General features: G+C 48.1%; 1 protein-coding gene across 4 annotated transcripts in view; it reads left to right on the top strand.

The window, feature by feature from the left end:
* The first annotated feature begins 1,959 nt into the window (after positions 1–1,959).
* SHROOM3 (shroom family member 3) overlaps positions 1,960–25,472 on the top strand; it is a 52,178-nt gene continuing 28,665 nt past the window's right edge. For 2 of the 4 annotated variants that reach the window (XM_055724302.1, XM_055724282.1), the window contains exons 1-2: positions 11,243–11,392; positions 20,797–20,925. The gene's annotated coding sequence lies outside the window, so the exon portion shown is untranslated. Of the gene's footprint in view, positions 2,069–11,242; positions 11,393–14,838; positions 14,901–20,796; positions 20,926–25,472 lie in introns of those variants that run through there. The other 2 variants (XM_055724292.1, XM_055724307.1) reach the window with 2 other exon arrangements.

Below are 25,472 nucleotides of genomic sequence, written 5' to 3'. Positions count from 1 at the left end.
TAAGACTCATGACTAATGCTTACTGCCTTCGTAACATCACCTCAAGTGTTTCTTCTGCATCTCGCGTTCTAGTTTATCACAGGCTTTATGATTTACACATCCTGCTAAGCATTAAGCATTTTAGGCTGGTGATTATGAGTTAGCAGGTAAAGAAATGTCAGCATGAAAAGTAGCACTGACTGAGCATAATTTAGCCTGATATAGATGCATCCATGTAAAAGGCCGTTAAGCCACCTGTATTATTTTTGGGGAGTAGAATATGCTAGTTCAAATAAAACCGACAGGAACCGTTTTAAGCCAAGACAGAATAAGTTACTTATGAACTGAAATAAAGCTATCCGTGTAACGTTTTATGATAGCTTAATAGTGAGTGAATAAACGGCTACAGGGAAGCCGTTTGTGAAAAGCGCCTTGGAAAGTGGGATCCTTTCCCACTCGAATTAAGGGCATATCCCTTTTCCTCCCTGTATAAAATATTAATTTCTCCCTCTGTAAAATAGGGGTATTTTTGGATAGCCTTTGGACATTCCTGGATGAAAGATCTGTTATGGTAACTCATGTTGTGAAGAGGATCTTTTCCAGCATCTCCCTCAGTCACCTCCTTGGGGTCAAAAGGGATTTTCTTTCCTTCAGTGAATACGCATCGTGTTCCCCCCCAGACTTGTCATCTTCCTTCTGCATGGCTCTGGTGCTCCCAGCAGCCCACAGTGGGGTGGTGGTAAAGGCTGCCCTGTGGGGAGCAGGTGCTGTGTTAATGTCCATTTGCAAATCCAAAGGATGAGGGTGAACGTGGAGCCACCTCTTGAGAGGAGACAGCTACCAGACAAAACCCCAGGTGTCCTAAGGGAGGATACAGGGCAGAAAGGGAGAGGAAGGTGTTAGGCATCAAAAGGGCAGGAAAAGGTGGATGGCAAGTGGCAGGGAGGGAAAGCAGAAACCTATTTCATTTCACCTGCAAAATCTGTCATCACTGGGAAGAGGAAAGTGAAATCCTGCTGTCTTAAGCCAGGAAGACTTCCACGACATGAAGTCTGGCAGCTTTAATGCCTAGACATAAACCAGCTCGGCTCAGTAACAGCACTGTGTGCATTTTATACCAGCCAGGAACAGGGCATTAGAAGCACAAATTCCTACTTCAACTCCTTCCCCTGTGTGTAACACAACTAATTCCACAGCTTGAATGGGTTTGGGGTGTTTTTAGCTATTCACAGTAACTATGAGAAATGAGAAGGGTTTATTTATCTCGCCTCTGCCTGTCATCTTCCTCCATGAGATACAATTGTTCAGCTTCGTGTAGCTTTTAAATGAATTTAGTATGTCTCATTTGCTGATTAAATGTCCTGTACGAAGCAAACCTGTGACAGCAGATGCTGTTAAAGCCAGCCCCGCACTGACCTGACTTGCTGTGGCGGGTGAGAGTCACCCCCGAGGGCAGGAGGCTGCGATGGTGCAGGCTCACTGTGCCAGCCCGGCACCCGCGACGCAGCCCCGTGGCCTCGGATTTATGGGATGGCGGGGCTGGACCTTTCCCGGGACACATCAGGGAACGGATGGCGGTGCTTTGAGGAGGTCTGTGCACCACGGCCAGACGGGAGCTCAGGCTGAGCTGATGCTGGCGGCAGAGCCCCGGAGGAGCTACGAGCGGGGCTGCGGGTGGGGGCCGCTTCGCTGGGGGCCCGGGCGGCGGTGGGCGGTGGGCGGGCTGTGCAGCCGGGCGGGGTGCAGCGGCCAGATGTGGACGGCACCGCTGGGTGCTGAGGGGAGCGGGAAGCGGGGGGGGGGGCGCACCATCTGTCTGGCCGGGGGGTTCAGGCTGCAGCCTTCCCGCGGCCCCCCTCGCCCCCCCCCCCCCCGCCTGCGCCGCTTCTCCCGCGGCAGCCCCTGGCAGGGCGGGCTCCCCCTGGCCGGGCCGGGCCGGCGGGGCGGCGCTGGGGGCGGGCTGCCCGCCGCGGCACCTGCCGGGGGCGGCCGGAGCCGCCGCCGCTGCCGCCGGGCTCCGGCGCCCTCGTCCGGTGCGGCTGTGAGCGCGGAGCCGCCGGGAGGTGCCGGCGCCCCGGGGCACGGGGAGGTACGGCGGGAGCGGGACCGGGGCGCGGGGAGCGGGGTGCACGGAGCGGGGTGGACGGGGAGCGGGCTGCGCCGCAGCCGGCGTGCGGGGGAGCCGCGGTGCGGGCGGGCCGGTGTCCCGCGGCCAGGGCAGAGATGCAGCGGGGCGAGGGCGGGGCGATGCGCGGCGGCCGGGGTGCGCGGGATGCCGGGGGGCATGGCGGTCGGGGATGCGCGGGGCGCCGGGGGGCACGGCTCCCGGGGTGCGCGGGGTGCACGGAGCGTGGCGGACGGGGAGCGGGCTGCACGGCAGCCGGCGTGCGGGGGAGCCGCGGTGCGGGGGGGTCCGGTGTCCCCGGCCAGGGCAGAGGCCCCGGCGCGGGCAGGGCAGGGCTAACAAAGGGCGGCGGTCCCGCCTGGCACGGGCGGAGCCCCCCAGGGGAAGGCAGTTGGAGGTGGCAGCCCCGTCCAGTTCCAGGTGCCATGTTCTTGTTTGGTGGTTTTGGAGCCTCTGGATGCGGGGAAAGAAGGGGTGTAGCATCAGGCCCCGCCATGCTATGCTTCCATCTGTCCGTATTACTCGGAGAGATTCTCCACGTGCGACATAAAACCCATCTCTTTGCTCTGGTTGCACGCACACCTCTAGCAGCACGGCATTCAGCTACCCTGTCTGTCCCTGCTGCAGCTGGGCCAGGGCTTTGGTGTTTGAAGGGTCCCCTTACAGCACTTTCTCTAGAAGGAGTTGCTGGGCATCTGAACAGCAGGAGGTTTCTGTTGGCGCACACAGCGTGGCTGTTGCATGTTTTAGTAAGTAGTGTAGTGTTCTTGGAGGTAGTTCTGCTGGCAGGCACCTTGCAATGAGATACTGGGAGAGAAGCTGAGAAATGTTATCACCTGGTTGGAATGACCCACAGAGTCCTTAAAATGGCTAAGAACAGAATTATATTCAAATGTAACATTATCAGCCAGCATCTTTGGGAGGAATGTGACCCGCAAACCTCCTTTGTGCATTTGCCTTCACTGCAATTTTCTCCTCAGCTTCCTCTGCCCTGAAGCTCCAGAGGTCCATTTTCTCTTCTTCCCTGCTATAATGCCTTTTAAAGCTGACCTCTGCATGTTCTTCTGCCTATACTCAGCCTTAAATTTCCTATCTGTTCAGTGCTGCCTGTCCATTAGGTGACACCAGCAGCACCCGTTCAAGCACATGCATTTTTCATCCCAAACCTTGGTTGTGTTTTGCCCTCTTTTGCCCAGCAAGCAGCAGGGTGTATCTCAGCAGCCTGGTCTGTTTTCTCAGCAGCGGAGGTCTGACTCAGGCCCTACTAGGTGTTCGTCAAGATTTTCCTCAACTCCAGTAGGAACAGTGTTAGGAAAAAATCACTGCCCTAAAACTCTGATTAAGAAAGGTGAAGTCTAGGCCAGCCTGTGCTTGGGAGGGAGAAGGGTGCTCCTGCAGATTCGTAACCTAGGGATTTAGAGGCCTGAGGACTTGTTGGCCCATACTGAGTGATGCTTGGCACCTGTGGTTCTTAAATCAGAGGGAAGTTCAGTTTGACCAGAATAAGGATTACTGTAATTTGTAATGGGAAGTCCAGGCTGTCATTTAATAATCACAGAGGCTTTTCTTCCAGGGATCAGGACGCCAGAAGTTTAGGTACAAAACATTGCTGAGAAGCCAGCGACTACATACAGTCAGCTCCAGCCTCCTTGGCATTGCTCTGCAGAGAGGGCTGCTACTGTGGCAGGTGGGAGTCCTGCCTCTGGGAGACAGGCAAGCTGTGATTCCACAGCAGCCAAGAGCCTCATCAAACCTCCCTGTGTTCAGTAGGTGGCAAACAAGCAGACCCCGGATTCTTTATGAGGAGAAAAGTGATGTGATGTAGAGCCCTTCTCCCTCTGCGTAGTGGCCTAGCTCTTGGCAGGAACAGGAGAAAAGCTGTGCTCCTCGCAGTAGGATGCGGTTGGCATTGGTGAGCAGCTGGACTTGGGAAGTGTGCTGAGGGGACAGCAGCGATGGGGAAAACATCCTTCCTGCATTTGTTTAGTTAGGATGGACCCTACTTGAATGGTAAACCCTCCAGGTGAGCAATCGTCCTTCACCGTGCTGTTCGCAGAGCATCTGGCACGGTGGGGCCTGGTCCATACCTGGGCTTCCTCACCTCAGTGGCAGTGTAAGTATGTAAAATAAGCAGGATATGACATCAAATGGGGTATTTTATAATGCCACCATTCCCTAGTCCTGCATGATTCCCATCAGAATTTCTAGCTTGGTTAATGTTTGTTTAGACAAAGAGTTATGGCCAGCACTGGGTGTTTGGTAACTGTGGCTCAGTGTCTGGCCTTTGGACATCCAGGTGAAGACTGCAGTACCTCTGCTTCTGGAATGGCGTTACAGGTGTAGGAGAAGGGGTGAAACCTGGAATCAGGGTTTTGAGGGCTGTGATTCAACAACGCGCAGTCAATTTTAAACCTGTGATAGGCTGACTTGACCCTTAGCATGGGTTTCAGCAGAGCTAATGTGATGAGTTCTTAGTACTCGCAGTGGCGAGCTGACTGAGTTTATTGGATGTGGGAGTAGAGAATGGCTTATGGTAATTATTATGATCAGAATTTCAGGAAGGATTTTAATCCCTTGTGCTCCTTCTGCTCACAGAGCCCTGACAAAAGTGGCTTGATCCTGCTGGCACAGCACCATCTCTCCCATCTTCCTCTCTGCCCCTGGCAGGGAGGTACTCAGCCTTCCCAGACTGAGCAGCATGCTGGGAAAGTATCTGTGTTTTGGAAACTCATCTGAATATGCTTTTCTGGACCACAGGGTACAATCAGTGAGACCCAACAGGGCCTCTGGCTCTTTCTTTTTCTTTTCTGTGTTCCTCCGCTCCTCCTTTTAACTGGTGAGAATGTGAGTGAGGCTGAAGGATGTACAGTTCTGACTCTAGTGTGAGATGTAGGTGTTCAGCACATGCCAGAACGGAGCACCAGTTTCACTCTTGTCAGCATGGCCATTAACGTGAGCATGTCGTGATCATTATGATCAGCAGGATCAGGCCCACCATAGCCACAGTCTTCACACTGTATCAGATGCTTGAGCTATCAGAGCACTGGGAAGGAGAACCTATTATTGATGTGGAAGTGGAATGAAGCTGATTTTTGCTAGCTGCAGGCCTAGCCCCAAATCTATGACAGGTCAGACATCTGAAATTAAGTAGTAATTGCCCGTTACAAATGCTTATTCATGAATGTCCCCAAGTGGAAGCTTATTTGTGCTCTGGATTCCTGTAAGAGTGCAGTTGGGAGTCTTGAGTCTTGCCACACAAAGACTACCTTTATAACACCGGGCATACAAGCAAGCTGCACAGTAGGGATAAAGCGCATTGCCCTGAATGAACAATACCTAGAGCTCAGCTAAACTCCTGTAAACCAGGGGAAAGACAATGACAGTGTTTCCCTAATTCTTGTACCAGTTTTAGACAAGGCCTGACTCCAGTCCAAAAGCAGGATTTCACAGCCTCCCGCTTTCTCACCCACCCTGTCTGACAGCCTCTGAGATGGCACCATCCCTCATTTTGACAGTGGCAATCAAGCAGAGTGGGTCACCCATCTCCTGTCACTGCGGCTGCCTCTCACTCGTGGATGCAACACGGGTGCTCCCCCAGGGTCATCTGTCCTGCAGAGGAGACTGAGAAGGATGTAAACTGTCGGTGTGCATGCTCATCTTCACAAGCATTTCCCTCTTCTTGGCAAGTGCTGTGTTGAAACTAGATGATTCACTCCAAAGAACCCAAAGTTGCAACAGGATATAAACATCTCAAACTTTGTGATAGCCAAGTGGAAAGAAGCAATGCATAAGAAAAGCCTGTGGATGTTTGAAAGCGATGATTTGGGGGAGTTGTTACCAAGTCTGAGTGAAAAGCTTGTCTAACTGTGATGTGATGCATGCTTGCCTGTATTCAGACAGAGCCACTTCTCTAATACTTTACATTCTAATTACACCAGTGCTTAGTGGCACTGTCCTTTGAATTTAAAGAAACATGAAGAATTTCAATCATCAGTTGTTCTTGATGGAAGAGAGGGTTGGGTGGGGTTTTTTTGAGAAAGCGGTAACTGCTGTGTTGGCTCAGTTCTAGTGGTAGGGAGAGGGATAAGAAGGGTAAATTTGTACTTTTGAAAGAGGAATCTGATGAAAATGAAACCAGCCCACTTCACCCTGATTAGATTTCATCATGTTGTGACTTCAGAATGCCTTCAGCATCCTGGCAACAAGGGCAAAGATTTGAGAAATGTCCAAAAGTTAAAAAAACATAGTTCCTATGGATTATCAGTGTATCTGTTTTTTAAAAAATCTCATCCTCACTATTCTTTCAGCAACTTAAAATAGTGTTGAAGAAAAGTATTCAGGCAGACAATAAAAATAGCCAGGCCAAGTGCTCTCCAGCAGTGACCTGATCCTGTCTCATGTGTTACAGAAGGCACAGATTCCTTTGCAGTTACAAACAGGCTCCAGACTGGAGACAGACTCCATTTCAGACTAATTTAAGTAAAGTACGTGATGATAACTGATGCTCAGCACACAGTACAGTTATAGTGGGGACAGGGCCCCCCGTGCAAGATGGCTGCATCCTAATCATGCTATGGCAGCTTAAGTTTCCCGGGATAGATGGGAGCAAATTACATGCTGTAAGGCATAGCTCTAAAAACTAAGCTCCAGCCCTGATGAAGAGATCAAACCTGCAGTATATTTGCCTTAATATTGTGTTTTCCCATCTAGGCAAGGAGAAGGAAACTGTATTTTTACACAGCTCACAAGTTCTTTTTAAGCAGATTTCCCAACAGTTTGTCAGTTAAGGGTATGTGTTAGTTCTGGCTGTTCCAGGTGCAGAGGACGAGGAATAAGGTAGCAAGCATTAAAGAGAAACAAAAAAATGCAGGGGTAAAAGAAGGCCTAGCAACAGCATATAAACAAACCCAAAATTTAGCTTGTCTCAAGTGAGGGGCAAATACAAATCTGAGTATCTTCATTGAGCTACATCAGTCGAAAGACCTGGCACCATCATTGTGTTTCACCCAGTGTGAACTCCTTTTGGTGATGAGACAAACAGGAAAGCTGGGTCTGTTTCCAGGCTCTGGCACAGGCACCTTCAGCAGAGTCATCTGGCAGAAATTAAGCTGGGCTGGTTCCCTTCCCTGGTTTGCAGTGTGGCTGCATGCATGGTGCAAGACGGCATATACTACCACCCAGGGGCAGGAACGATCCATGGGGAGAAGGAGAAGCTGCAATATTTGCTCTTGCAGCCAAGGAGTTTGCCTTGTGAAATCGTTGTATTTGTTTGTCTTCCTGTGCAGACATCTTTTGCCTGGGAGCTCTCTTACTTCATGCTAATTTGAGGGCTTAATGCATTGCAGTCCAGACATCAGGACGGGGCTGCTCTGCGTCAGGGAAGAGAGCAGTTAAGCCAGTAAGCCTCTCTGGACCAGAGTGAGGTGTGTGTTGAGAGGTAGATTGAAAGGAAAAGATTTTATGGGCCCCAGTGACTTTATTGTGAAGGATGCCAAACCTTCGGGCTGGAAACTGTGGGCTATCACTGTGTGAAGCAAAAAAAGGAGCTTAGTTTCTAAGTGGCTAATGAGTTTACTACCTTGTTTCTGTCAAGGGTTTTGCAGGGGTGATGCTGATTAATGTCATGTCCTTTCCCCAAGGCTATCCCCTTCCTCTTCCATCTCACCAGGCTCAGTCTGACACCATTTGTTAGGCTACTTGTCCCTGATTTGTGAGGAATAAATATTGACACTGATGGCTGTTTAATAGGATTTGGGTTTGCTGTTCACTCTGTGAAAGAGTTTGGCACTTCTGACTCAAATGACAATTTGTGTTTGGGGCTGGCTCCACCAAGACTAATTTTGGAGGGTTTTTCTTTTAATGAGGATGGTCACAGTGTATCCTGTGTATGAGCAGAGGCTGAGACTGGGGATATGTATTGCTTTTTCCTATTGGCATGCAGAGCGGAGCTTTCCAGACTTTGACTACAGATCATCACATGTCCCTAGCAAAGATGTGGCTTCCTTTGAGAGGGTGCTGATGTTCACACTGGGGAATAATATTTTTTCGTGTTGAGCTGTCTTCTGTTAACTTGTAAATGGCTTTCTTCTGCTTAGCTGTGGAAGACCTCAAGTCAGACTGCCAGTTAGCCCTGCAGCGGGTCGTCATCTCCTCTGCGCTTTCTTGTGCTGGGAGCTGCTCTAAGGAAAAGCATTTCAAACTGTTTCAGAGTGGCTGGATTTTTAAGATGTGTCTTAAGTGACTTATGAGGAAGGTCCCATTGAAAGCTGATAGGCATTTTGCTTAAGTGGGGTTTTCTGGGTTTCCCCAGAGCTGTGAAAGACTCCTTATCTACAGAGTAGCACCTTCACGTTCCTGGGAACCCAGCAGGATTTGAGACATTTCCCTGGAGATCAAAGCCATATGCTAATCTGTAGTGTCACTTTTCTTAACTGTTCCTTAGGTGCTTTGCTCCATTGGTACTCAAGGGCAGCATCACCGGGGAAGACCCTGACCTCATCCAGGTGTGTGTGTATGTGCTTTTCCCCACCTCCACGAGCGCTAATCCAGCCCTGCAGCATGCAGTAGAACATCCACAGTCCCAGCTTCAGATCTTGCTTTGACCCCAAGGAATTATTTGGGTCTGGACTCAGGATTGTCAGACCAAAACACAATAGACAAGGTGATGGGGAAGAGGGGGAAAAGTTTTCCTGTTGGCAGGGTGCATAGAAAGAAGAGCACCCTGGGTGCAGCACACAGGGCTATGTATGGGAAGGATGCTTATGATATCTTTCAGCAGGAGGAAGGCAGAGGTCTATTTATGCTCCTAAATGGCCTGAAATGTCTACATTCCCCAGTCCTGTGATTAAAAGAAAAATGTTCATGACTTCTTTACTCCTTAGCAGTTGTTCACATATCAGTGATGACGTTACTTAATCCTGTTTCTAATGTAGGCTGTATAAGATTTCATCATGTAGAGAGCTATGAGTTAAATCTTTACTTAGCCGTGCCACACAAGGACAGACAGCATCCCACCAGGGGCTAAGACCCGGCTGCTGGCAACTGCGAAGGTTTTTGTGGCTCCAGTGTTAGTTTCTCATCCATCTCCATTCAGCGTTAATCATGAGACTTGAGCCCACTTGTCTTTTCCACCCTTACAATGCTTCCCCAGCCTGCTGAAACTGGAATAATTGCTTTATTGTCGCTTACAGCCCTCCCTATTCTTCACCTCCCTCTTGCTTCCTTTTTTAAAATTAGCTGCTCTGTGCATGTTCCTGAGCGTACCCCTCACCGCTGGCGGCAGGAATGTGCGGTGGGGTGGTGGTGGGGCTGCCTTTCCCGCACCACTGGCACCAGGCTTGGTGTGGCTGCCCCCACCTTGCGCTCCAGCTGGCTTCGCAGGGCAGGGGTGGGCGCTTGGCCCTTGCCATTGTTGGAGGAGCTGTGGGTGCCAGGGCCCTCCGTTGCTGCTGGGAGGCAGCGGAGTCAGGAAAGCCGGATCCTCCTTCGAGGTGGTTTGTCTGAGCACAGTGGGGATGCACTGAGGTATAGCACCAGGCAAGAGGGGCCGAGGGTTCCTCTCTCATCTGCTGTGTCCTGTCATGGCTGCAGTCCTCATCCTCTTCTAAACTCTTGTTAGATAGGCGTCATCTCTGCTGGACTGGCAGATGCTAAAAATAATTTGAGTAACAAACAGATGTTTATTTAATTTTGTAGCTTAGCAGCCACCTTTTCTGTATCTTGCTTTGGGTACTCTATCTTGATCGAAAGTTAAAGAATCACAAAATTCTCAGAGGGCAGAGCTTTGGCTTGGGAACATTTGTAATTCGAATGGCTTCACTTCCATGGGCTTTGCTGCCTGTATTGATTTGTAGCTGCATTTATGGATGAAGTTACAAAAAGCTGTGATATCACTGCTGCAGGGGAGCAATAACTCCAGCAAACTCACTGTACTCATTAAAAATAAAAATGCAAGCAGGTGATCAGCCAGCTTGCAAATCTGCAAATTCAGCAGGCTTTTGTTTGCTCTGTGCTTATACCACGCTCTTTGGATTCAGTATGTACCTGAAAAGCTCACGTCTTTCTGCTGTTGCCAAGGCTATTTTTGTGCCCTCCCTGGGCCGGTACATTGGTTTTCCACTGGATCTGTCTAGTTAACAGGTGTGATGAACCAAGTGGAGGTGTGACGAACAAAGGACAGCATTTCTTGACTCAGGGATGGATGGACAACTAACAGGCATAGCTGCCTTCTATAGTAACCATATTTTTCGGCTTTTCTATAGTGCAGTCCCTGAGAACTACAGGTCTCCGAACTCAGTGCAAAATGATACTGCAGGTGCTGCAGAGATGTTTTGTAAAGCAGCTGGCCAAATCCTTATCTCCTTACTCAATCTATACTCATTTTTCACTTGAGCAAATCTCTTGCTGAAGTCCTGAGGAAGTAAATGCATGCTGTGTTGAGTAAGGGATGCAGGAATTTGTCCAGGAAGGAGTGGGTGAGTGGGAGGGAGAAACGGCTCATAAGAAGTAGCTCATATTCTGGGGATTAGGCATTACTACACCCATGAAGGTGATTTAGGCCTGTACACTCCACCCTTCAAGTTACTGCAATTAAAATCTGGCATACCAGGAAACACCGCAGAAGCAGTCAGGTTAGAGAGCAAAGGGATAACTCAGCTGCAGACTTCAGTGGGTTCTTGATGTTGAATGTCCATCATGCCTGTGACAAGTACGAGTGTGAGGCTTTCTTCTGCCCCCTCTGAACAGATGCTCAGGTGGTCACTTACTCAGTACCAACTGCTGTGGCCAGCTTTTCAAAAAACGTCTGAGCTGCTGTTCCAGCGCTTCAATAACATCGATATTTTCAAGAGATTACTGCTAGGGTGAAATTTCAGGATGTGTTCCTTAAAGTACAGTGCATATAGAAGCCAGGAAGAGAGATCCAGCTGTGCTGGTGGAAGAGATTAATGCCCTCACTTGCTCATCAGTGCCAGAGATCTCATCCATCTGCCACTGGAACGGTTCCTGTAAGCACTCCCTTAATCTTTAGCTTTAAACCATTTAAATTGTTGTTCTGAACTGACCTAGTTTGGTTTGCGTTTACATATTAGGAAGTGCTCACATAAACCACTGCACCAGCAGACTGAGTCTGGCCCCGTCTCCTGTGTGCTGCTGGAAGAGGTTCCTGGTGAGGGCTTTCAGGTCTTGGGTCTGCACCCTGTGGCCAGGTCCCAGGTGGGGCACACCTGACATTCAGACCCAGCCCTAGGACAGCCCTTTTGTATCTGGAAAATATTACTGTTCTGAAGGGTGAGTGTAAAAAGAGCAATTCTGGGAAAATAACTTCTGCTTATTTAATCTGTCTCTGAGAACATAACTTTTTTCAGCAAAAAAAGTGGTTTTTTTGGGGGGAGCCTGCAGCCTTTTCCCATGGAATCGTTTTAATTCTCTAATCCTAAAATGAAAACCAGTCTTTATTTTATGCAAGTATGACTTTTGCTTCCTTTTTATGTCTGCCTTTCTTTGTAGGAGCTGCAATTATTTGTTTTCATTTACTCTTGTCCTTTAGAGCTGGCTTGTGCTTTCCTTTGTGTTATGTAAGAAAAGTTAAATGTTCTAAGTTATACAGAACGACTTCTGATCAGTATGATTCAGCACTGGGGTACCACAGAATCTGTAAAGATAATGTTATTGTTTTGCCTCTGTGCAGTAGTCATGGTCCTTAAAGGGGCAGATGTGTTAATGATCCTTCTTCTTGCGTGAGCTCTGCAGGAAGTCTTCATTTCAGGCACCTCTGACAAACTGGTCTGAGCACTTCTACACCTCAGAGAGAGTTGATCCCAACCTTTTATGGCCAGGTCTGGAATGTTGTTCCTAGTGGCCTCCTGGTCCTATACAGCCTATGAAGGGGGGTGACAATCTGATTCCCCAATGCAAGTCCCACAGTGTGCCCGAAGGCCAGTGGCGCTTGACGTCTCTGGGAATACTCAAGAGATTTTCAATAATGGTCAAGAGCAAGTCTATAGATATTCCTGTTAGTTGTGGGGTAGAATAGGATGAAAATGTCATTTCTCTGTATTTTTACTTTTTTTTGGACACAATAAATAGGTAGACCTGTTTTCTAAGGGGGTTAAAAGTGTCTGAGTGCAAGGTGCAGGAAAGCATTTCACTTAGAAGTAGAGCTGGGTGCAGGGCAGATTGCCCTCCACTTTTTTGTGGTGGTACCATTGGACAGAGAAATACAGTTGTAACCTCTCAGTTCAGATCTCCTGAGAAGGTGAGCTGTCCGCTGAGCAGGCAGAGAGCTGCTCAAGTTGGTACTAATTTACACCAGCTGAAGAAGAGAGTCCTTTACTTCCATTGAACTACATCCTGAATTACTGCTTTACAGAATTAAGTCATGATCCTAGGAAGATTTGGGCCAGAGCTGCACAGAGCACACTTCACCCATGTGGGAACACCAGTAGGCTCTGAAGGCTCCTGAGCTTGATGGGTAGAGCAAAATCATGGCCAACGACAAACCTATCTTGTACACAGACAACCACTTGTGGTAAAAGCCCAGCACCACACAGAGTTGGTGCTGTGGCACTGGGCATTTGGAATTATTATAGGAATCATTATTCCTATAATGAAAGGAATGACCTTTTATTATATATCAGTGTGTACAACCCAGGAATGTTGGGCTCCGGTGGCTGAACAGGCGGGCTCTCTGGGTGGTACTGTGGCACAAATAGTAAGCTATAATTGAGTATAACCATAAACTTCTATTACAAAAAGCCAGGAATTGACTAGGGATAAAAGCTAATTTCTCAGCCCTATGGGTTCCTCCTTCCAGCTAGGGTCCAGGTCTTTTTGGCAGGGCCATGCAGGGAACTGCACTCTGACCGCCGGCTCGGCAGCACAAGAAAAGATCCTAGTCTTGAGGGCTGCGGGCCCAGCTGCCTGCCTGCACACTGAATTCACGTGCACTGTCTGAGGGCGAACTACTCATGCAAAGCACGGGAAGGTCCGCAATTCAGAAAGCATTGATTTAGGGTGTCTTTAAAAGGGTGGCAGTCTCTGGGGTTGGGGTCTGGGTGCAGTGGAATGCCTATTGTCAAACCTAAAGACCAAAGTGAACGCTACATATTGTGGACCCAAATGCAGCTGGCACAAACCAAAAATGTGCATGTGAGTGCCTTTCTAAGTACCCAGTAATCCTCCAGGGCAAAACGAGGATTAGGTCTCTCTCACAGACAAAGAGGGAGTTCATTTTCTCAAAGATCCCTTAGCCAATACCAAATGAAGTGAAGAACCAAAATGAATGCGAATACTCCTTTCAGATCTTTGCTTGCAAACAGGTATAGCGCCGGAGCAGCTTGTTTGTGCATTTGTGTGGGTCTGTACAAACACAGCATGGCCAGATTGTGGGATTGAGGTCAGGGCAAATAAAATCCATCCAATCTCAGAGGAAAAGGAAAGCCAAAAAAACACGGGACAAGTAGGACTAGACAGTATTGCACAGTCAAAATGTGGTCTCCTTCCTCCAGATTTTTTCTCGGTGGACCTGGAGGTCAGTGCTCATTGAAGTTGTTTAAATTGGAGTTACCTAAGTGAAGAGCCCTCCTAGAAGGAAAGCTGTGAGCTGAATTAGTTCCAAGTGACTTCTCAGCCTCTGTGTTTCTTTGCCCTGAAATACCATGTGCTTCACATAGGAGCCATGAGATTCAAAGTTGTGGGTGCTCGAATGTGACATGTATCTAAAATTTGCCATCCCAAGACAGCTCCATGATTTCTTAGCCTTTTAATTTGCCTGCAAACAATGGCCTGTGCGTTTAGAAAAGCACAAGCCACCTCTGCACTGTTCCTGGAAAATTTCTTCTTTTCTCATTTGGTGATTGGCTTATGACACAAAGATCAGCTCCAGTAATCCTGCCTTAACAGATATCAGCCTGGATGTGCCTGAGCCCTACCAAACAATGAGTATTAAATAGTCCTGTTTCTTAGAAGTGGCAGTCAGCAGCACTCTGAGTGGGTTTGGGTTGTGATTGTGGGATTTTTCCCCTAAGCTTTACTGACCTATCTGAATCCAAGATGTAGATACTATTGTTTATACTTGAGACTGGGATGTTGCTGCAGAACTCTGGGAGGAATGCCTAATTCAGTCCCAAAATTTGTGTGCTCAGGGAACCTTACTGAGATTTCAAAACCTGTCTTGCTCTGCGTTGGATGAAAAAGTCCTTCCAGGGGGTTTTACAGTTGGAGCCTGTTGCATTTTGAGGTGTCCACAAAACAGTCTTGAATTCCTTTTCCGCCTTATTAGACTGTGGACTTGAACCTGGCTCTTCCCCATCTCAGGTGAGTGAGTGTCCTAAGTGGCAGGCTAGTGATTTTACCCAGGAACTGAGAGACTTTTTCCCAGGAAAAGCTTTAGTCCAAACTGCATGATCTCCAATGAGAAGTTTCAGTTCAATTTATGATAACTTTTCTGATGAAAAGATTGGTTTGTCCATGTATTTCCAGGTGGTCCTGGCTCTTTGTCTGCGTTTGGGGTCCCGTGAGCACAGACTTAACAAACCTGTGCAGACCTTGCCGCTACCAGCTATGACCCATGAGTGCTCTCGTCAGGAGAGGATCTGGGTCTTTGTGCTCTGACACACAGGGCACTTCCACTTCAGCTAAAGGAGATTCTGTGAGCATGACAGATATGTGGATTACAGGCTATTTCTGGACCAGTCACAGGAGGTAACAAAATAAGAAATACGTAAGCTATCCTGTCTTTTCACTTCAAGCGGAGCGGGAGGATCTCCAAAGCAGCATGCCCACTGGCAAGTGCAAGGTCGGTGCCCAGGATGAGCGTGATCTCGCTCCCCTTCTGCAACCCTGCCCAGGGGAGCCCTCTCCTAACAGCATGGAGAAGGCAGGGAGGCTTGCTGTTTGCCGGGGGAGGGGGGACTGTTGCGGAGGCAGAGTTTTCATTCACAAGGAGACATAATTCCAGCTCATCAGCTGCTGAGGGCTTGCCTGTAGCCTGCAGGGTGAGGATAGCCAGAGGTGAAGCTTCTAAACTCTCCTTCTGTCACTTGGCTGAGGGGGGTGGATCTCGGGATGCCCTGTGATATTGTGTAACCGGGGTGCTATGAGGATAAAACAGCAGCTTTAACTCCATCATCTCCCACCTTGCCAGGTTGCGGAACCAAGTTCTTCTCTGTTGCAGTTTCTCCTTATTTTTGGGTCTGTGCTATGCTTTTGGTGTTTCTGTAGTGGAGGGTTGCCTTTTATGTTCTGATTTATGACAAAGGGAAAAAAACCCAGAAAATGCCTACAGACCTCTGCAGAACTTTGAAGACGGATTCCTTGCTTTAATCTCGATTTCAGAAGTGTCAGTTTGTAAGCAGTTATTTTTCTAGGAATGCTTTTATTCTGATAGTGGTTCTAAACACTCCTGTCGATCCTAAATGATTTAAAAATCAGAACTTAAGCTCCATCCTCTCTTCTAGGAATAACAGTGGGCTTATAAGTAATGAGACATTAAAAATTACTAAACCTATTAATATTTGGCAGTTTGATCCTCTGGGACTTAGGTCTTCTGTTTCTGTGGCAGCACACCTGGCGTTAGTTTAAAATAAGTAATCGTGACTCCAAGAGGTGGAACCATTAGGAAAATATGCATTTTGAAAAATTAAAAAAATTACTTTAATAATTTTTAAACATAGTTCCAAGTGCTGTTTATGGATGATCTTAGCCATGTCCTGGACTCATACCTAGAACTACAGACAGCCAAGCAGAAAAGCAGAGTACAGGATAGTAGTGCAGGCAGAAGTGTAATGCTGATGTGCTGGAAAACAAATGCTACGAGCAGACAAAGCTTAAGAAGTCTGATTTTGTGTGGCTTCTCTGTGTATACTCTGTGTCCTTTTTCGGAATTGTAGCCAGGCAGCTGAGTTCACACCGCAGCATTGCCTCAATGAGAGCAATGATTTATGCTACTTCCAGTATTCGGGGAACTATTTTTATGAAACATGGAGGTTAATTCATTGAGAATAATATCTGTGCAGACCCTGGCTGAAATTCATCAGGTGGTTCGGATGTAATTGTTGGGGGATTTGCTGAGCAGAGGCAAGCACCCCCACTTACTGTCTAGGCTTGATTTAGGAAACCAATCTGTACTGGAATGTGAAGATTATAAATAAGGATAAGAAAGACTGAAGAAAGTGAAAAAGAAGAGCCAAGAGCCCAAAAGGTTAAGATAAACAATATGAAATGGTTCAAGTATGCAGGTAACAGGAGGTCAGTGGAGGAGGCAGGATAAAGCAGCCAGAGGAGGTCAGAGTCATCTATGGTCAGAAGCAGAGGATCTCCCTAAAGCAGCGAGTGAGTTCTTCAGGGATTGTGGCGGCTTGGGATGGACATGAGACATTGGATAGTAGCAACAGGCAAACCAGTCTTGTAGGGAGTTGATTCATATAAGGCCACCCATGTTTTCTTGAAGAGCTGTGAAAAGGGTGGTAAAAAAATAGGGAACTCTTTTGCAGATGCCTGCTTCAGAAAAGGCAGAGCTGAACGCGCGGAGGAGGGAGTGCTGCAGGGCCAAGAGGCCACTGCCTTTTGCTTCTGGCGGCTGGTGCTCCCTGCACGAGGCAGGGGCAACCAAGCTGTGGGGCAATGAAACTTCCGAGGAGCAGGCTTTTCTTCAAAAAAGGCTTAAATCTGTCGTACTGTATTATTTCGCTGTTTGTCAAGCAAGCATCAGGAAAAAAATCCTAACAGGCCATATTTTTAGACGATGGAAAAGCTGAGCAGAGTGTCTTTGTATGGCTACTCATTAACATGTGTGGTATTAAATACCAAAGGCGCGATGGAAGCAGCAAGTATAAATAACAATTCATAATTTAACATGAACTTTGCAGAAAAGATTTCAGAGGCAGCTGCCTGCCTCAGGTGGGAGGTAAAGGAGTTTTAAATAGACTGTGCTAGGTTTCCTGTCTCCCACTTGGAGCTTCAGAAACAACATGGTAACAAAAAGACCAACTGCAGGCCACTCCTTGTTAGCTGTGCAATTGTAAGGCACTTTGCAACATCCTGAAGTAAAACGCAGCCCCGACCTTACAGAGCATCCCAGCAGGCTGGGTGCTGTTGCAGAGCCATCACGCCGTGCGGTGCTGGGGGCAGCTGGAGCTTTAGGAGAACGGTCGCTCTAAGGAGAAGATGTGAGTGGTGACAGTCAAGATGCAAGGTAGGCCCTCAATGTCTTTGCCCTAGGGTGGCTGTTCCCGTGTTACGGTTGGAGAAGTATCTTTATAGACATCAGCACACTCTTGATCATTAGACTGAGGTGCCTTAGAAAATGCTTTAGAAATGTCTTAGAAAAATCTTACGGAATAAGTAGTCAGGTCACTTGGCTGAGTGTGAGGCAGAAGGCTGCAAGGGGAGGAATGGTCCTGGGTTTGTGAGTCCTGTTTGGGGAAGGTCCCCACCTCTGCAGGTGCAGCCCTGATGCTGGCCTCATGTGTTTTCCATGCTCAGCCAGCTGGGCTTTGGCTGGCAGCAGCCCCGCATGGGTATCATTTTCTCTGGCAAAGCACCCGGTGGTGGCCGTTGCTGCAGAGCTGCTGTGCTCCATCCCTGACGTGTGTGTACTTCACTGGTGGAAGGATCCTCATCTCTTGTGTTCCCCACAGGGCTTGATTAGTGCTGTTATTTATAGACTGGCTGATTAGTTTTCAATGTCTTATTGAGCCCGATGCTCCACACAGAGCTCAGTAATTATAGTTTTTTAAGAGGCTTGGGAAAAACTCCATTGCATTTCCTTCTTACCCTCAAACAACAACCCCAGAGCCCATGCAGACACTAATTAACGTTTTTTTGTCTCTGTGAGGTAAACCCCAAAGTAATGCATGCTGGCAAGCACAGGTTTCTCACTGGGCGAGGGGGAACACCCAAGCTGCTTACCCTCCTGCTGCTGGTAGCTGCTGATTGTGAGGGTCAGATCTGTGTGGATCCATATGGGAATGCCTGGAAGTGACTTACTTGGAAAGCTTTGCTCACAGCAGAGTTTGGGGTCTGTGTTGTCTCTTGCTTTCTTCACATGTTTTGAAAGCTTTTTTTTTAAAAAAAAAGAAAGAAAAAGGACCCTAAGCGCTGAAAGATCACTAGGCTGTGGTGACTGAGAAGCTGTAGGCACTTATTTATATCAGTTTCTCAGGCTGCTGAAAACTCTTTTTAATGTATTTGGCACAGAGGCAGTTTCCTAGTCCTAAAGATTGTTACTGGCTACTTCGGAGGTAGCTGACCAGAGAGGAGACAGGAGCAGCTTTACTTACTGCAGGAGTACAGCTGTTGTGTAGCCTGGGAGAGCCAAAGTCCACTCTTTAGGAAACAGGAAAGAAGACTGAGCCCTGCCAGAGTTGTGGTAGGAAAATTTCATTGCTTGTGTGAGGTGTCTCCTGTGAACGTGGCAAAGATCTTCTCCTGTGTCAGTATTTGCTTTCAAACAGGTTGAAACAGCACTCTGAGAATTGTCTCAAAGAAATCACCTTGACTTGCTGTTTTGGAGTTGTGATGAGGGTTATACACCGTGGCAGTTGGCAGCCCTTTGGGGGACATCCACATGCTGTTTCTGAAAGGCTCAGCACCTACATTGCCTCTCAAGATCAGCAGGAGCCACAGGCTTCGGCGCTTCTGCAGATATGGCCAGCCCCTGGTAGTGACCGACCAGTTCTGACGCGTGCAAGGGTTACCCCGAATCCATGAGGTATGGTCACAGCCAAGTGCCTGCTGTCCCCCTTAAACTAAGGTAGCATCACCCCAACATGGTACTGCCTGTGAAGGATCCTCGGGTAAACTGTATCATCCCTTCACAGCCCCATTAGCAAACCAGGGAGGTGAGGGATGGTAGTTCCCTGTGTGGGAAATGAGGCCTGATAGGGAGGTCAGGACTTGCCCCAGAGTTAAGAGAAGTGCCTCTGCTGAGATCCTTTCTCCTCTAATGGGATCCTGCCACAGTGCTGTCAGTGAGACACCTCATCAGGCTTCAGCATGACACACGGCAGCCTTGCCACCAATGTCAGCTGTGCGTAAATGCTCCCAGGGGCTTCGTGGGGCCCCTTGCCACAGAGTCTCAGGGGCAGTGCTGCAGGGCAGAAGCGCAGTTCTTTGTGGCTGGGACCATCTCTCCAGTGTGTCCATACAAAGCCTTAAACAGAGGACTTTGTCCTCTAAACACTACGGCTGAGTATGTTTTGCTTACAAAATTGTATACCTATTTGTATATATATAAATATTGTTTAGGTACAGGCCTTTAAGCCCTCATCTGTAGCAGGCCTTCTGTCCTTTTGCTATCTTGCAGTGAAATCTCTAAAAATTAGTAATTTTTCATGGTAAACTTGGTAAGCAAAGAGCACTGAAGCAGTTAACGGTACTGGTGCTTCAGAGGGCTGCAGTAAAGGGGGTTGTGCTCCTGGTGTATAGCAAGGCTGGTCCGAGGGCAGGGAGGGGAATCTTTCTGTTTGATGAGAGGCTTGACATCATCTCAGAGGAGAGGGGTGGCGGAGACAAAGCGGAATGGGATTTGGCACGCGGAAAGAAAAGGCAGCTAAGGCAGGAGTTGGGGTAAAATTTGGGTGATGATAAGCAGAGCGAGCAAAAAGGCCGTTCCAGATCAGTCACTTCCCCTAATCTGGGTGAAAGTGCTGCTGCGCTTCCCTGGTATATCTCATCTGCAATGTGAGGCTTAACATTCCTGCCTGGCACGTGGGGGCTTGGGGAGGGAGCGTGGGGGAGGACCAAGCCGGACACAAAGACGGCTGGCCTCTCACCGGAATGGCATCCAAGCCATCTCAGCTATCCAAAGCCCCAGATGCCGGCATGTGCGCTCAGCCTGCAGCCCGCTAAGCACACAACAAGAGGCAATTACAGCGGACCTCGGGCCACCAGGGCCTGCGGCAGCCAAGGAACGCATGGAGGGGGTCCTTTCAGGCGCACTTTTATTCAGCGTGGGGGTTCCTTGAGCAAGCAGAAATTTCCAATCTCTCCTGCGTTTCAGTGCTAAAAATGGGAGCGAGTGGGAATACTGGATCGTTTCAGGCTCTCCCGTGCCTGGGGGAAGGAAGGAGCTGAAGTGGTGGTTATGCGATGTTTGTGTGACTTCTGCACGCGTGTGATGAAGCAGGGTAAATATTTGTTTGCTAACTTTGTGGAAATATCAGTAGAGGCAGGGAGAGGCTTTTTTTTCTTGCTGTCACTGTGTGGACCTTTCTCTTGGCTTTTGTCTTGGGTGTTCAGTGTTCCCTGAGCTTTCATAAGGTGGTTAAGTGTGGAAAGGGCATATCCCACAGTGGAACCCCTGAACTCCACACTTGGGGATTTAGAGTCCCAAAATGCAGATGTAGGGTAATGAGTTTTGTACCACGTACCGAGAAGCAGTGCCGTGGTATTGTGCAGCTTCTCCAAAATGGTTGTGAGGGGCACTCACAGGGGCTGAGTACTGCCTAGGTATAAAGGAGAGCAAAATTTCACTCTTGTAGCCTGCCTGGGCAATGACATAGAGAACAAAAGGGATACACGTGGCTTTCTGTGATATTTTCTTTGCATTTTTTAAAAACTAGACTGATACACCTGCCTTGCCCCCTGGGTCTGTGTATTGCCTTCTTCCCTAAAATCCTTATAGCATGTAGGATACAAGGGCTCAGCTTTTTGTGTGTCGATGTGTACATGGCCTTGGTTTCTTTTGACAGGGACACACATGCAGCAAAGGGATGCACTGACCTGTCTCCCAACCCACTCAGTCCGGACTGTGTGACCACTGACTTTCAGCCCAGCAAAACCACGTGGTCGGGAGGAGTTAAGTTACGGCTGAAGACCAGGTGAGGATGCATGTGTCTGTGTCCCTATCTGGTGTGTGTGTTTTGTGGATGCTGTTCTTGGAGAGCAGCTGGCAAACTCCACTTCCCTCTGCGGGAGTGAGGGCAGCAGTAATGCTGGAGTGAAGCAGAGCAAATTCCCAACATCTGCAGCATTAGGCAGTGGAAGAGGTTCAGAACGGTTTCTTAAACTCAAGCCCACCTTCTCCCAAGGCTTCCTTGCCCTCAGCACAGCAGCAGGGAAATGAATTCACCTTTTGGGCCTTGAGTCAAGCATCACCATTGCTGGATGTCAGTAACATCTACACAGGGCTGGGTGTAAAATCATTACTGCTTTGGCTGCCAGTATGCCTGAGAGTGATTCACTGAGGAGTGCTGGAAGATGTTTCCTTTCTCCTCAAACAGTTCTGTTAATGGTGGTAAAGGTCATCAGAGATGCTGAACCATATTTATGCTGGAGATACTTATCTCCACAAAAGTGGTGTAAGCCTGCCGTGGCTCCCCAGCTTTAAGGGCCTGGCTTTCCAAAACCACCTGGCTTCTTCCGAGTCTGTGAGTTTCAGTGGCAGTTTAGCATTCATGACAAGACTCCTGAGTGCCTAGCTGCATTTTAAAATGATTAAATGTCTTCAGAAGTGAGTTTCCTGAGTTGCTCTGGATCAGCCAGTGTTGTGGCAGAGCCTGGTTTCCTTCCTTTATCCATGCAGTTTAGGACCAAACGCTACAGCATTTACTCAGGCAAAGCTTTTGCTGGCATCAAAGAGCCTCTTATGTCAGTCAGATGGTAGTCTGGATGACCTCATAGATTTTTGTGTCTCAGTCTCCTGAGATTTGCACTGTGAAGTCAAAGCAGTGACTTTTATTGGCAACATTGCGTTCAGGCCAGACCTTGACTTACTCAAAGTCAAGAAGCTACGCCGATTTCCTATAGCTGGAGGAAATGTGGCCCAGTGCCTGTTAGTGAGAAGCTGAGAAGGGAATGCCACATGTGAAGTCACGTTCTGATCTTATCAGCAAGGATGCACTTTGGAGCAAACTCATTGACCTTAGTGAAGTTGCTCCAGCTTTTAGCCACTGCAAACAGTTATGGATGCTGGCCCTGCACAGCTTGGGTGGCTGCAAAAGAAGGAGGAAAGTCTCAGCTCATCCAGCGGTGTTTGTGTGTATAACCTCACCACATTTGTTTTGCTTTCCTCAAGATGAGGATTTGCACCGTAAGTTCTATCTCTCTCAGATAGAGCAGACTTTAGAGGCTGAAAAAGCTCTCCTCAAGCTAGTTTTACCAGGGAGAGATTTATCTCTGACTGGGGTGTGGGATTCTGCAGTTCCTGAGATATGTGACCCACAACAAACTTGGGAAAGGAGCCCCCATAGACCTACCACCTCCCTATAGCAATGAGTTATTCAGCAAATGCCCTCTGTAAATCTTGCTTGCCTGTCGATCTGGTAGCAGATCTTCGCAGAAGAGCCAAAGTTTATCATTTCACTTCGATTGATTTGTCTTTGGATACAGAGCCAATGTCTTGCTTTACTTTTCCGGCAGTGTTGGAGGCTGTGTCTGCATACCTTGGTGTAACTCAGGCTGAAGCTTTGGTTACAAACAGGAAGTTGCTTTAATGTATAAGAATTTGAGTGTGGGAGGGTATTTCAGATTCAGCGACCTTTGCTTTGGTCCTAACACCGGATGCAATTCCCCTGCATATTTGCTTTCTGCAGACTCTACCCTGGGCGATGAAGATGACAGGCTGTCAGCAGTCCTGAGCGGTTTTGGAAATTTTGGGTGATTAATTAATGTCCTTAGTCAAAGGGGAAATCCAGAGCTCAGGACTGGTTTCTCGGATGTTGCAGTTGAGCATCTATGGAAAGGAGCAGCACAGCACCTGTCTGCAGTTCACCCTCCAGACTGCACACTCAACAATTGCTCACTGAGGCTTGCCTCATTTCCTCCGATGTGCAAAGTAAACAAGGCCAGTGTGGTGTTGCAGCCAGCGCAGCCACATTACTGCAGCTCTACCGATCGATCGGTAAAGTGCAATCTGAGATGAGAAGGAGGGAAGAATTACATCTAGAAATCCAAATGCAGGGGTGTCTTTCACCAAAAAAATGTGTAGTATCAAAGTGATTAAAATTTTCCCTGGGGTCTCCCTCAGGGACAAGTCTGTTAGCTGTTCTGTGGCTTGAACTGTGTTAGATCACTACAGATCTGCTATTTCGCTCACCCCACTGGTGTAAGTCCCAGTGGCCAGCTATCCCACCCACTCCCTGCGGGAACAGTGGGAAGGTGAATTCCCAGCTAGGACTAAATCACCAGTTCACCTGACTAGCTAAAAGTTTAAACTCCCCTTGGTACTCTTTGTCTTTTTTTTTTCTTGCAAGCAGTCTGTTGTGAACAGACACATACACATACACACACACAAATGTATGCAGATACGTACATTTATTCAGTGCACACACCTAAAGGACCTTCTTCTTCTTTGCCATTTATCATTTCTATGTTAGCACTTTGGTGTTGAATTTATTGGCATTGCCTGTGATTTGTAGCCCTGTAACTCAGAGGAGAACCCAGCTACTGTCTGAGACGCTTACCCTGAAAATCCCCTTGGTTACCTGCCGTGACTCATTGTCCACGTTACATTTGGATAATCAGGCTCACAGGGCAGCATTTCTGCTGCCAGCCACAGAGTTCCTCCTAAGCACTGAACGAGACTAGGAAAACACATTCCTTCCATTGTTTCTAAGTCTCTCCTGTTGCAAGTTGCTGTGTGTTTGATATCAGGGTGCGAAAGAATCTAAGCTATGCTTGGTTTTCTGTCTTTTTAACTAATTTACTGACTGGGGAAGAATGAGGAAAAATTATTTGAATTAAGCCTGTTGGGCCAATTCATCAATATGGATAAATCAATGCAGCTTTCTGACTTCTGCAAAGCTGCAGGCAGGGAAAGTTGCTGCAGGGTCTGGCGGCTGAGATTTTCTGCTTGTGCTCTGAGAGATGATGGGAATGCCTGGAGAAGACAGGAAATAATAGGGTTCCTCTCAAAGACTCTAAGTCATTCAGCTCTCTTTTCCACATCTGTTCTTTCTTCCTCTTCTTCCAGCAAAGAAAACGGAGTAAAATTGTAGCAGGAAGAGGAAAGTGGCAGAGGATCTTTAATCCAGTGCTCACCAGCTCCTCATTCTAGCTTACACTTGCTCTAAGTACCAGGTAGGAGGCTGTCTTGGCTTCCACGTGTCTAAACTGGAGTCCTGTGTGAACGGTGCAGATGGGCTATCCTGGTGGCAAGTACCTTCTCAAAATAGAGATCTGAAATGCTCTTTATTTTGTAATTTAAATCATACTTATGATGTCAATTGGTAATGCTTTCTTTAAAAAAGAAAGCTGTCAGAAGATCCCAGTAAGACAAAGTCCTTGAATCCAGTAATCAACAAGAATGAAGCTTGTATACATCCCCTCTCACACAACAACCAAAGCTGCACCATTCCTGTTCAAGCCTGTTGTTTGGTTGGTGTCAGGGAATGGCAGTGGGACCCTTTCTTTGTGTAGGGCGAAGTCCTCAATCTAAATATTGCCTGTCAGACATATGCTGGGGCAGAGGGAAGGCGAGGCAGCAGCGCAGGGCCCGGTGCGTAGCAGTAGCGGTAGGCCCGGTGGGTGATTCCCTGTAAGTCACTTCACCTCTCAGGGCCTTTGTTTCCTTTTCTAGAAAATGGATAAATTCCCCTTTCTTAGATAAGACAGCCTGGGGGTTACCAAAGAATTGTGATAACACAGAGGTGTGACGTGCAAGACCAATAATCATTAATTACAGTGTTTGACTGTTCCTAAGTTCAACTAAGGAGTGACCGTTGCTCACAGCTGCCATCACCTCCAAGCAATCCCAGCGCTTCCTTCTGCAGCCTGGGGTGGAAAGTTTCTTTCAAGAAAAGCCATCTCTGGTCCTCTACAAACTGGCAAATTTTTCTGCAGCACTGGACGCTTTCATGTATCCTCAGTCGTCCGCACCTTGTCCCTTACTAGAGGCAGCATGATGGCCATTGTTGTGCCCTTGGTCATTCCTATCCACAGAATAATCTTTCTGCGCTGTTTTCCTCTGCCTACTTTTGCTGCCAGAGGGAGAAGAGGGACAGGCTATTTCCTGCAGGTGGAGTTGAGAAGAATGGTAGAAAAAAATCTGTATGTACATCCACATACGTGGCTGTCATCTCTGCTTTCACACAGGGCTTTTCTTTCCAGTGGTGTGGTAGGGAGTTTTCCCCAAAGAGTCGGTGATGGTAGTGGTAGGAAATCTGAACAGAAACCTCTTATTCTCTGCTTCCTCAGCCCAGAGAGACTTTAGGGAGCTCAATACCTGCCTCCCAGTTCTGACATGGTACTTGGGGCCTGGTCTGATGCAACCCAGACATCCCAAGTGATGCTCATCAAAGGGAAAAACCGAATAGCATCCAACATGTCAACTGGAAACAACATACAGACACAACATCTCCCTGTGCCACTGGGAGAGGGGCTGGAGGGAGAACTGAGGCCAGACTGGCCTGGGGGAGAGCCCTGAACT

Source organism: Falco cherrug, chromosome 1, assembly GCF_023634085.1.
Source record: "Falco cherrug isolate bFalChe1 chromosome 1, bFalChe1.pri, whole genome shotgun sequence".
Lineage (NCBI taxonomy): Eukaryota > Metazoa > Chordata > Aves > Falconiformes > Falconidae > Falco > Falco cherrug.
The sequence above is the reverse complement of the archived record's forward strand: the minus strand, read 5'-3'. Positions and strand labels throughout refer to the sequence as shown.